This window comes from Jaculus jaculus, chromosome 5 (genome assembly GCF_020740685.1).
Source record: "Jaculus jaculus isolate mJacJac1 chromosome 5, mJacJac1.mat.Y.cur, whole genome shotgun sequence".
Taxonomy (NCBI): Eukaryota; Metazoa; Chordata; class Mammalia; order Rodentia; family Dipodidae; genus Jaculus; species Jaculus jaculus.
The window spans coordinates 57,630,403-57,641,909 of record NC_059106.1 but is presented as its reverse complement, the minus strand read 5'-3'; the positions used below and the strand labels follow the sequence as shown (position 1 = coordinate 57,641,909).

At 46.5% G+C, this 11,507-nt stretch overlaps 1 non-coding gene across 1 annotated transcript; it reads right to left on the bottom strand.

The window, feature by feature from the left end:
- Positions 1–1,181: 1,181 nt before the first annotated feature.
- LOC123461147 lies at positions 1,182–1,286 on the bottom strand. Its single transcript, XR_006637465.1, has one exon. It is a non-coding gene; the product is annotated as a U6 spliceosomal RNA (small nuclear RNA).
- Positions 1,287–11,507: the final 10,221 nt, after the last annotated feature.

Below are 11,507 nucleotides of genomic sequence, written 5' to 3'. Positions count from 1 at the left end.
TTGCACTCAGAAGCCAGCCCATGGAAGAGTCCACCCCTTGCTGCGTGACAAGAGCAAAGAAACCTTGCTGCAAATCGCAGTTTGGCTACTTACTAGCTGTGTGATCCTGAACCAATTGCTTGATGTCTCTGAGCTTCGGTGTCTTCATTTTTAAAAGAGTAGTAATGATAGCAATCCTGGGAGAGATAAATGGGAGGCGTTGGGGGAAATCATGCTGCCCACACAAGAGCCACATGTGAGCTGGTGCCACTCAGTGATGAAGAGGGATGGCGCCCAGCACCATAGCTTCGCTGATGAAATCTGTGAGCAGAGCCCTGGGTAAGAGGACGCCTGGAGGGGAACTCAAGTGTCAGTGGCTCCGAGGTCAAGGGACTCAGGAAGGGGCTCTGCAGCTGGAGATCTTTCTGGAGAACTTAAACCAATCGATGTCAACTGTCTGGTCACTGTATGTCCATGCAAGGGATAGATGATAAAATCTCTAAGTTGGAAACACATTTTCTGTAACAGTGAAGTAAAACTTCTAAGTGATAAGATGGCATCATGTCAGTGTATCTCGGTGGTATGCTAATGTACTCCCCTCCCTCTCCTCTCCTTTCCTTTCCCTTTCTTTTCATTTCTTTTCCTTTTCTTCCCTTCCTTTCCTTCCCTTCCTTTTTCTGCTCCCTTCCCTTCCCTTTTCCTTTCCTTTCCCTTTCTTCCTTTCCTTTCCTTTTTTTTCATTTCTTTTCCTTTTCTTCCTTTCCTTTCCTTGCCTTCCTTTCTCACCCCCCCCCCCACTTTTCTTTACCCCTGAGGTAGGGTCTCGCTCTAGCCCAGGCTGACCTGGAATTCACTATGTAGTCTCTGGGTGGCTTTGAACTCACGGTGATCCTCCTACCTCTGCCTCCCGAGTGATGGGATTAAAGGCATGTACCACCATGCCTGGCTTTTTTTTGTTTTTTAAATATTGTATTTATTTATTCATTTAAGAGAGAGTTGGAGAGGAAGAGACAGATAGAGAGAGAGAATGGATGGGCACACCAGGACCTCTAGCCATTGCAAACAAATTCCAGACACATGCGCCACCTTGTGCATCTGGCTTTACATGGGTACTGGGGAATTGAACCCAGGTCCTTAGGCTTTTCAGGCAAGTGCCTTAACCACTGAGCCGTCTCTTCAATCCCATGTTTTAAAATCTTTTTAAAAATATGGAATGCTTCACGAATTTGCATGTCATCTTGTGCAGGGGCCATGCTAATCTTTTCGGTATCGTTCCAATTTTAGTATTTTTAGTTCTTTCTATGTAACCATGGTTGGCCTTGAGCTCTGTAGTGACCAGAGCCGCTGCCCTTCTCATGTCACCAGTCCTTGTGGGTGGGCCTTCCACTGTGGTGTTCCCAGAGACCCAGCCGGACGGTGGGAGGTGATGTAGCAGGGCAGCTGGGGTGTAGGAATTGGAGCCAGCTTGCTCAGCCTGGCCCTCACCGGCTCTGTGACTTTGGGACAGTGGCTTGACCTCTCTTGGTCTTTGTTTCCTTATTGGCAAGATGAGGAGGAAGAGGATTGGTGAATTAGTGCAAAGTGTTGGGTGTCAGCCTCCTCGCCAAAAGCTCAGAGTTGGCACTCCCTAGGTGGAACTTGTTGCCTTGGTTACCATCACCACCCGAGTGCAGTCGTCCACCTGCCTCCTCTGAGGCCTTCAGACCCGGAGCCCAGCCCAGCAGCACGTGGGGCACGAGGATGCCCAGGCTGCCACAGCTCCATTTCTCGGGAGGGCAGAGTCTGTTCCTAGGGTCAGCCTCAGATGGAGTTTCATGGCAGAGAGGCTGGGCACTGGCCGTGACACACTGGCATGAGGGAGTCTGTGTACACACTGCGTTAGAGTTCTCCACCCTGAACACAAGCCACATGGCTCCGGGCCGCAGCTCCCACCAGGCCCAAGTGACTCAGCTCACTCAGCTCTCCAGGGACAAAGAGGTGGCGAATTCCTCAGCTAGGAAGGAGCCTAGCATGGCTAAACAGGAGATCAGATCAGAAGTATGTTGAGGTTCTCTAATTTCTTTGAGACTGGAATATAAGGACATGTATTCCATCTTCGTTCGGTTGTACCAGATACAAAAATGTAGATAGTTCAGGTTAGCAAGAAGAAGATTAAAAAAAACCAACAACAGCCCAGCACATTCTAGAGATGTTGTCTATGTTGTTTCCTTCCTGTCTTTTTGTTCTGTGAGAAGACGTACACATGGGCTTTAAAAGAGATCTTGCAAACAGAAGCGCTCTGCGTGTGACATGTGTAGATTAGAACCCAGTAACACAAGCCAGGAGTGATGACAGGCACCTGGGCTGGAAGGACCCAGAAGTTCAAAGCCAGCCTGAGCTGCATAGTGAAACCGTGTCTCACAACAAAGGAACCCAGGACATAGTAAATGCTCAGTAAACACCAACTCTCCCTTCCTCTGGCAATTCCCATTTTAGAGCCTGATTTTCTTTCTTAGGTAGACGTTTGCCTCCATGTACACAGAGCCTTGGTGGCTGCTCTCACGGGCATGGCTGGTAGTTAGGTGCCCCGTCACTGGCTCTGAATGCCTGCATGAATAAACCCCTCGCCATTTCATTAGATTTTCGTCTGCCATATTCAATGACAGCACTGTAACACACAGCTGAATTTGTTTCTCAACTTGTGGCTGGGGAGATGGCTCAGTGGTTAAAGGTGTTTGTATGTAAAGCCTGCTGGCTCAGGCTCAGTTCCCCAGCACCCATGTCAAGCTGGATGCAAAAAGTGGGACAGGTGTTTGGCATTCATTTACAGCACCAGGAGACGCTAGGGTGCACACACTCACATATGCACATACACATGCATGTGCACACATGCGTGCATGCATAGGTTAAAAAAAAAAAAGCTGGGCTGGAGTGATGGCTTAGCTGTTAAGGGGCTTGCCTGTGAAGCCTGGGACCCATGTTTGATATCTCTCCAGATCCTATGTAAGCCAGACATGCAAAGGGGAGACAAACACAAGGTTGCATATGGCTACTAGGTGGCACAAATGTCTGGAGTTTGATTGCAATGGCTAAGGCCCTGGCATGCCAATTCTCTATCACTCTCTCTCTCTCTCTAAAAAAAAAAAAACAACTTTAATCCCAGCACTCGGGAGGCAGAGGTAGGAGGATTGCCATGAGTTCAAAGCCATCCTGAGACTACATAGTGAATTCCAGGTCAGCCTGGGCTAGAGTGAGACCCTACCACAAAAAAAAAAAAAAGAGTCCCTATTCCTGGAGCTGGGTCTCTCTGATTAGAGTGGTTACCACCCAAGCATGGGGACCTGATTTCAGACCCCCAGAACCCACACAAACATCAGGTGGGCTGGCTTGCCCCAGTGGCCACAGCACTGGGGAGACAGAGGCTAAAGGATCTCCAGGATTCGCTGGCTTCTTAGCATAGCAGAATCTGTGAGCTCTGAGCTCAGTGGGAAGTAGGGTGTCTTACAAATTAAGGAGGAGAGCAATGGAGGAAGATGCTGTTGACCTCTGTCCTCCACAGGCACGTGCTCCCCTTTCCACAGGAACGCGTGCACACACACACATGCCACACGTACACATGCCAAACGAAATAGCGCTCCTTCCAACCTGCTAACCTCAGTAGCCCCTCTCGACCCTGTCCCTACCCTGAAGGGACTACTGGGCTTTCCAAAGCCTCAGAGACACAGCCCTGCTTCAGAGAAGCCGGAAGCCGGCCCGTGGCTGCCAGTGCCCTCCTTGGCTGGCAGAAACCACCGACCATCGACTTAAACCGTCTAGGTAGCCAGCAGACGAGTAAACAGCAGCTCCTGCATTTTTGATGAGGTTGACATTGCTCTCAAATGCTCACGGCTGACTTGGTTAAACCCGGCAGTGAGGGGCTGAATCAATAATGAAACAGTGGAGGAATAAAACATTAAACAGGGTGTTCTGCAAGGCAAGCAGCGGGGAAGGGGGTGGTCAAGTCAGGTGACCCAGAATGGCTTGTGGCCAGTGGTCCCTGTGCCTGGCTGCCAGGCGGGGAGATGGCTGAGTATGCAGACGGTCCTTAATTCCTACAAGGCCGTACGACTTCTTGGGAAACCTCTAGCCTAGGCTGGAAGCCCAGAAACATGGAAATAGTATTAAGTTTGCGGCCTTGGGCAGGTTACTTTTTGCCTGTCTGCCTCAATTGGGAAGACGGATTCCTGGATGGGGATAGCCAGGCCCTTCCCGCTGCATTCAGTGTGAACTGGAGCGGTGCGGGGTTCCAGACATGTGCTACAGCCCAAGCCACACCTGAGCAGGACCCAGGACACACGTCCCCAGGCCCTGCCTCCTGGTTCTGCTGAAACAGCCTCTCCGAGGCTCTCTTTGTTTTTTATTTTTATTTCAGACAGAGAGAGAAGGGGAGAAAGAGAGAGAGAGAGAGAGAGAGAGAGAGAGAGAGAGAGAGAGAGAGAGAGAGAGAGAGAGTCAGGGTCTCTAGCCATTGCAAACGAACTTCAGATGCATGTGCCACCTTGTGCATCTGGCTTACTTGGGACCTGGAGACTTGAACCTGAGTCCTTAGGCTTCATAGGCAAGTGTCTTAATCACTAAGCAATGTCTCGAGCCCTCCTCTGAGGCTCTTGCACTGTACATCATGACCTCCTGTTCATCAAGAAAACCGTTCATCAGGCTTCTGCTCCAAACTGAGGGTGTTTGAAGAGGATGTTCTGCAGGGAAAAGATCCCCGAACCCTAGATTCTGTCCTTCACGCATGGGCCGTGTCAGGAACCTATGTCCTCCTCAAAGAGGCTGAGGCTTGGGAGGAAAGAGGAGCCACACAGAAGATCTGATGGCGGGCTCAGCCACCAAGGAGGAGTCTCTCACTTTGCTTTCTGGTACCTTGGTGCCTGAGGCTGGTCCATGACCCAGGAGCATGTATAGGCCAGGGAGTTTGTAAGGGGTCACAACACCTCGTGCCTCCACCCCCAGCAGAACAGGTGGCTTGGCCACATCACCAGTTGCAGAGAGGTGGGACGGTTCTGCACCATCCAGCGCTAAGGTATCCTGCCAACCTCACCGCTATGGGTTCACTTTGTGGCAGGGGACACTGGGAGATGCCTTTGCTCAGACAAGGTTTAGCTATGTGTAGTTTTTATACCACTTTGAGTCAAAGGATGCGTGGAGTTTCTGCTTGTTGGTTTAATGGCATTTGAGAGGACTTCTCCATCCATCCTTCCCCTCTCTCGCTTTCCTTCCTTCCTTCCTTCCCTCTTTCTTTCTTTCTTCCTTCCTTTCGTGCATGCGCATGTGGTATGTATGTGTGTGTGTACATGTATTTGTACATGTGCACACATACATGTGGAGGCCAGAGGTCAAAGCCAGGCATCTTCCTCAATTGCTCTCCACTTTATTTCTGGACATAGGGTCTTGCACTGAACCAAGGCCTCACCGATTCAGCTAGACTAGCTAGCCAGGGGCCCAGAGATTCTCCTGTCTCTGCCTCCCCAACACTAGGACTTCAGACAGGAATTGTCCACGCCTGGCTTTTGGGGATCCAAATTCAGGTGTTCGTGCTTGCATGGTAAACATTTTGTCCACTGGTTTAAACCCTGTATTTGTAAGGACTAATATTTTATAGCCTTTATTCTTCCTTTGAGGTCATCCAAAGAACATGAAAACATGCTTTTTATCTTTTTGGGTTTTTTGTTGTTGTTGTTTTATCAGGGCATATCTCACTCTAGCCCAGGCTGACTCGAAACTCACTTGGTAGTCCTAGGCAGACCTCAAACTCATAGCGATTCTCTTATTTCTGCTTCCTGAGTGCTGGGGTTAAAAGCATGTGCCACTATTCTTGCTATATACTTATCATTTCTAAATGCAAAAATAATGCTGCTTTATCGTGTAATCACCACATGAGACCAGTGGACATGTTCATAAATCTAAGATCTATTGGGGTTTTATTGATTTTATTTTTCCAATCCCTAGAAAACTTTTGCTATTTCCGTCTTCTAGAAATTATTTCATCATTATTTATCAACTACACTAAAAGGACTAAAATAATAAGAAAATGAAGCACTAATGGAATCATCTAGAAGAATGATGTAATGATGAAATAAATTATCCTTGTGGCATCCTGCAGTTTTCTGACTGTGTTGCTGTGGTGGGCAAAATAATGGACTCCTAAAGCAATCCGTCCCTCTGTCCTGGGTACCTGTGTATTTCCTTACATGGACAACAGAGATTTGGAAGATATATTAATTCCTTGCCATGACGGGTTATTCTGGCTTAACTGGGAGATCTGATGTCATCACAAGGGCCCCTAAAAGATTCGCAGAAAGTAGGATTACAAATACAGGGGACAGCCGGGTATGGTGGCGCACGCCTTTAATCCCAGCACTTGGGAGGCAGAGGTAGGAGGATCACCGTGAGTTCGAGGCCACCCTGAGACTCCATAGTGAATTCCAGGTCAGCCTGGGCTAGAGTGAGACCCCACCTCGAAAAAACAAAAAACAAAACAAAACAAATACAGGGGACCAGAGGGACCCAGTAGGAGGAAGACTCCACTGGGCTCTGCTGGCTTTGAAGATGGAGGAAGGGATGGGGTCATGAGCCTCCCAAGCCAGAAAGGACATGGGATTGATTCTCCATTAGAGAGTCTCTGGGAGCCACACACCATCCTGCTGACGTCTTGATCGGAGCCCAGTGAGACACTGCATCTTTGCTTTTCGTGTCAATGTGACTGAATTCCTGACAACAGCTACCTAAGGGGGCAGGGATTGATGTTGGCTCACGGTTCATGGGGATAGAGTTCATCATGGCAGGTGTTGCAGTCAGGTCCACGTTGCTGGCAGAAATCACCCGACCAAGAGCAGCTTCTGGGAAAAAAGGCTTTATTTTGGCTTACAGGCTTGAGAAGAAGCTCCACGATGACAGGGGGAAACAATGGCATGAGCAGAGGGTGGACACCACCCCCTGTCCCACATAAGGTGGACAATAGCAACAGGAGAGTGTGCCAAACACTGGCAAGGGGAAACTGGTTATAAGACCCATAAGCCCGCCCCCAACAGTACATTGCCTCCAGGAGGTGTTAATTCCCCAATCTCCATCAGCTGGGAACCTTGCATTTAGAACACCTAAGTTTATGGGGGACACCTGAGTCAACCCACCACAGCTGGGAGGGCACTGAGGACAGGAGGGGCTCTTGGCTGGGCCACAGACAGCTTGTTCCCATCTAGGTGGATCAGGAACCAGAAAGGGGATGGGAAGTGGGGCTGGGTTATAAACTTAAGGCCCCAAGCCCCAGCGACTCCCTTCTTCCCACTGGGTTCCACCTCCCAAAGATTCCACAACCTGCAAAGGCAGTGCTGCTAGCTGGGGTCCAAGTGTTCAAACACAAGACCCTGTCACACTGGAACCATAACAGACACACTTCAGACTCTGATACATTGGTATTGGTTAAAGTCACCAAGCTTGTGTTCACTTTTTGAAGCACAGCTAGAGATTTTTTTTAAAATATATATATATTTTTGAGGTAGGGTCTCACTCTAGCCCAGGCTGACCTGGAATTCATTATGGAGTCTCAGGGTGGCCTCGAACTCACGGTGATCCTCCTACCTCTGCCTCCTAAGTGCTGGGATTAAAGGTGTGCGCCACCACGCCCAGCTTTAAAATATTTTAATGTGATTAAAGCATGAGAATCAAGAGAGAAAGAGGTGCTCAGAGTCAGAGTAAGACACACCTGTGTGTGGCTATGGTCTTTTCAAGGGAGGGTCACCCGCTCTTTAATTTTTATTTTTTATGGCACCAATCTGGCATAAATTCAGTTGCCTAAAACACTGCATTATCAGAAGATATAAAAAGAAAATTGTGGGGCTGGAGAGATGGCTCAGAGGTTAAGGTGTTTGCCTGTGAAGCCAAAGGACCCAGGTTCAATTCCCCAGGACCCCGAATAAGCCAGATGCACAAGGGGCACATGTGCCTGGAGTTCATTTGCAGTGGCTAGAGGCCCTGGTATGTCCATTCTCCCTTTATTTGTCCCTCTTCTCTCTCTCTGCTTGCAAATAAATAAATAAATAAATAAATAAATAAATAAAATTAAAAAAGAAAATTGTGGAGCCAGGCATGGTGGCTCACGCCTTTAATCTCAGCACTTGGGAGGCAGAGGTAGGAGGATCACTGTGAATGCAAGCCTACCCTGAGACTATAGCCTGGGCTAGAACAAGACCCTACATTGAAAAACCAAATTAATAAATAAATAAAAGAAAAAGAAAGTTTTGGCTGGGGATATATCTCAGGGGTTAAAGGTACTTGCTTGCAAAGTCTGACAGCCAGGGTTCAATTCCCTAGCCACTAATAAAAAGCTGGAGGGGTATTTGTTTGTAGTAGCAACAGACCCTGGCATGTGCATATACACACACAGAAAGAAAGAAAGAAGGAAAGAAAGAAAGAAAGAAAGAAAGAAGGAAAGAAAACGAGAAAAAAAGAAAGAAGGAAAAGAAGGAGGAAAAAAGAAAGAAAGAGTTGCATAGGCTCAGTATGATAGCTAGTGCTTTTAATCCTAGCACTCAGGAGGCTGAGGTAGGAAGATTGCTGTGAGTTCAAGGCCAACCTGGGCTAGAGTGAAACCCGGCCTTAAAGAAGAAGAAGGAAAAAAAAAAAACTTAAAAAAAAGAGTGGAGAGCCAGGTGTGGTGGCGCACATCTTTAATCCCACCACTTGGGGGACAGAGGTAGGAGGATCAGCATGAGTTCAAGGCCACCCTGAGACTACATAGTGAATTCCAGGTCACCTGGGCTACAGTGAGACCCTACCTTGAAAAACCAGAAAAAAAAAAAAAAAAAAAAAGGAGTGGAGACACCATCTCATACCATTTTACAGTCTGATTCTTGCTCCATAAAAATGCAATTAAGAAATCAGAATCCCCTCCTTAATGAGAATGTGGAGAAAAAAAACTGACAGAGGAAGAGGTTCCATAACTCTTTGATGATTCAGAAGATGAACACAGACAAACAATCATTCTAGACATGCGTTAAGGAGGATGGGGAAATTGATCACTCAAGTGAAATCTCAGACGGTGAGTCTTCACATGACAATGTCCGAGATGAATTTTCTCAGCCTCAAGAATCAATGAGTAAGCAAACAGGGCATATGGTTTTCTCATCTAATTAGTCATCATGCAATATTTGGGGATAAGAGCCCTGCGCCCCTGGTATACCAAAGCATTCACGACAGCTTTCTTTACATCGTTTATGCTTGTGCACCAAAATTATACTTAATTAGTTCATAATTCAATTATATTTAATTCTATTCATAAATGGACGTGTGCAGAGATGGGTGTCAATGGTAGGTGTTTAAAAGGAAATGAGGGAGTATTATTGGATTATTTGTCCTAGTTGGTATTTACAATTCTAAAAGTATAATTCTTTTATAATTATGGAGTGGAGAAAATGATTGTCCTGTTTTCAAAAGTAATTATGAGCCTCTAAAGACTTCAAAAATGCCTTCAAGTATTGCATTTTGAATTTGCAAATACAAGAAGGAAACTGGAAATGAGACGCTAGGATCCAGGGGAGATGTACTGTTAAGCTGATCTCAGATTTAAGATACTGGTGTTCAAGGCTCGATGCTGACAGCTGAGAACTTTGCTTGGTTCAGAGAATGTCGCTCATTTCAAGTATGCATACCTTCTAAATTAGGCATATGGACTAAGAGTTAAAGTTTGCTAGTTCAAATTCATATTAGAATGTCTAATAGTGTTGGTCTTCATTTTGCCTTTATCCTTATGTTTGTAAAATTATTTTTTAAAGAGTTAAGGACTAGGGAGATGGCTCAGTGGTTAAAGGCACTTGCTTGCAAAGCCTGCCTGTTTGGGTTCAGTTCCCCAGTACTCACATAAAGCCAGATGTACAAAATGGCCCACGCATCTAGGTTCATTGCAGCTGTAAGAGGCCCTATCTTACTTATAATCTCTCTCTCTTTCTCTCTGTGTATCTCTATCTTGCTCTCCCTCTCTCTTTACAAATAAATAAAAACATTAAAACTCAAGACTTTATAAAAAGAATTAAAAAATAAAAGACTTTCATATTTTTTTTTATTTTAGAGATGAGAGAGAGAGAGAGAATTGGCACACCAGAGCCTTAGCCACTGCAATCGAACTCCAGATGTTTGTATCACCTAGTGGGCATGTGAGACCTTGCGCTTGCCTCACCTTGGTGTGTCTGGCTTATGTGGAATCTGGAGAGTCAAACATGAGTCCTTAGGCTTCACAGGCAAACGCCTTAACCACTAAGCCATCTCTTCGGTCCAGAGCTTTCATATTTAAAAATTTTTTTTTGTTTTTTTTTTATTTATTTGAGAGCAACAGACACAGAGAGAAAGAGGCAGATAGAGAGAGACAGAGAATGGGTGCACCAGGGCCTCCAGCCACTGCAAATGAACTCCAGATGTGTGCGCCCCCTTATGCATCTGGCTAATGTGGGTCCTGGGGAATCGAGCCTTGAACCGGGGTCCTTAGGCTTCTCAGGCAAGCACTTAACCGCCAAGCCATCTCTCCAGCAGGGCTTTCATATTTTAAAGTGTTCTATTAGTCCTAGATCGTGGGTGGTAATGGCTACTTTTCACTATGTACTGGAGACCCAAACAATCCCTTTTCTCCCTTCTTTTTATTTTTTAATTTTTTTAAAAAATATATTTTATTTATGAAAGAGAGAGAGAGAAAGAGAAAGAAAGAGAGAGAGAGAATGGGCACAACAGGGCCTCCAGCCACTGCAAACGAACTCCAGACACATGTGCCCTCTTGAGCATCTGGCTTACGTGGGTCCTGGGTAATCAAACTGGGGTCTTTTGGCTTTGCAGACAAATGCCTTAACCACTAATCCATCTCTCTAGCCCCCTTATTTTTATTTATTTATTATTATGAGAGCAGGGGGAGAGAATGGGTACACCAGGGTCTTTAGCCACTGCAAATGAACTCCAGATGCATACACCAACATGTGCATTTGGCTTACGTGGTTTCTGGAAAATTGAGCCTAGGTCCTTTAGCTCTGCAGGCAAGCGCCTTAATCACTAAGCCATCTCTCCAACCCCTCCCTTTTTTGTTTAATAATATCACAAGTTCACAGAGTTCAGTGAGCTATGATTCTTGGTGGTATAATTTGAATCTTAAATATCCTCTACAGACTCATGTTTTGAGTGCTATTTTTTTGAGGTGGGGCTGTGTGGGGTCTGGTTGACCTTCAGCCACTGCAAACAAACTCTAGACACATGCACCACCTTGTGCATCTGGCTTACATGGGTCCTGGGGAATCGAACCTGGGTCCTTAGGCTTCTCAGGCAAGTGTCTTAACTGCTAAGCCATCTCTCCAGCCCTTTTTTCCTTCCTTCCTTCTTCCTCCCTCTCTCCCTTTCTTTGTTTTCTTCTCTCTTTCTTTTGCTTGTGTGACTGCTAATATTGTTTGTGTCTGTGCTGTGGTGGTGAATGTGCCCTTGTGGTGGTCCATGTGCTTGCCTACCCGGAGGAGGGGGAAGGGGGACCATGGTCACCT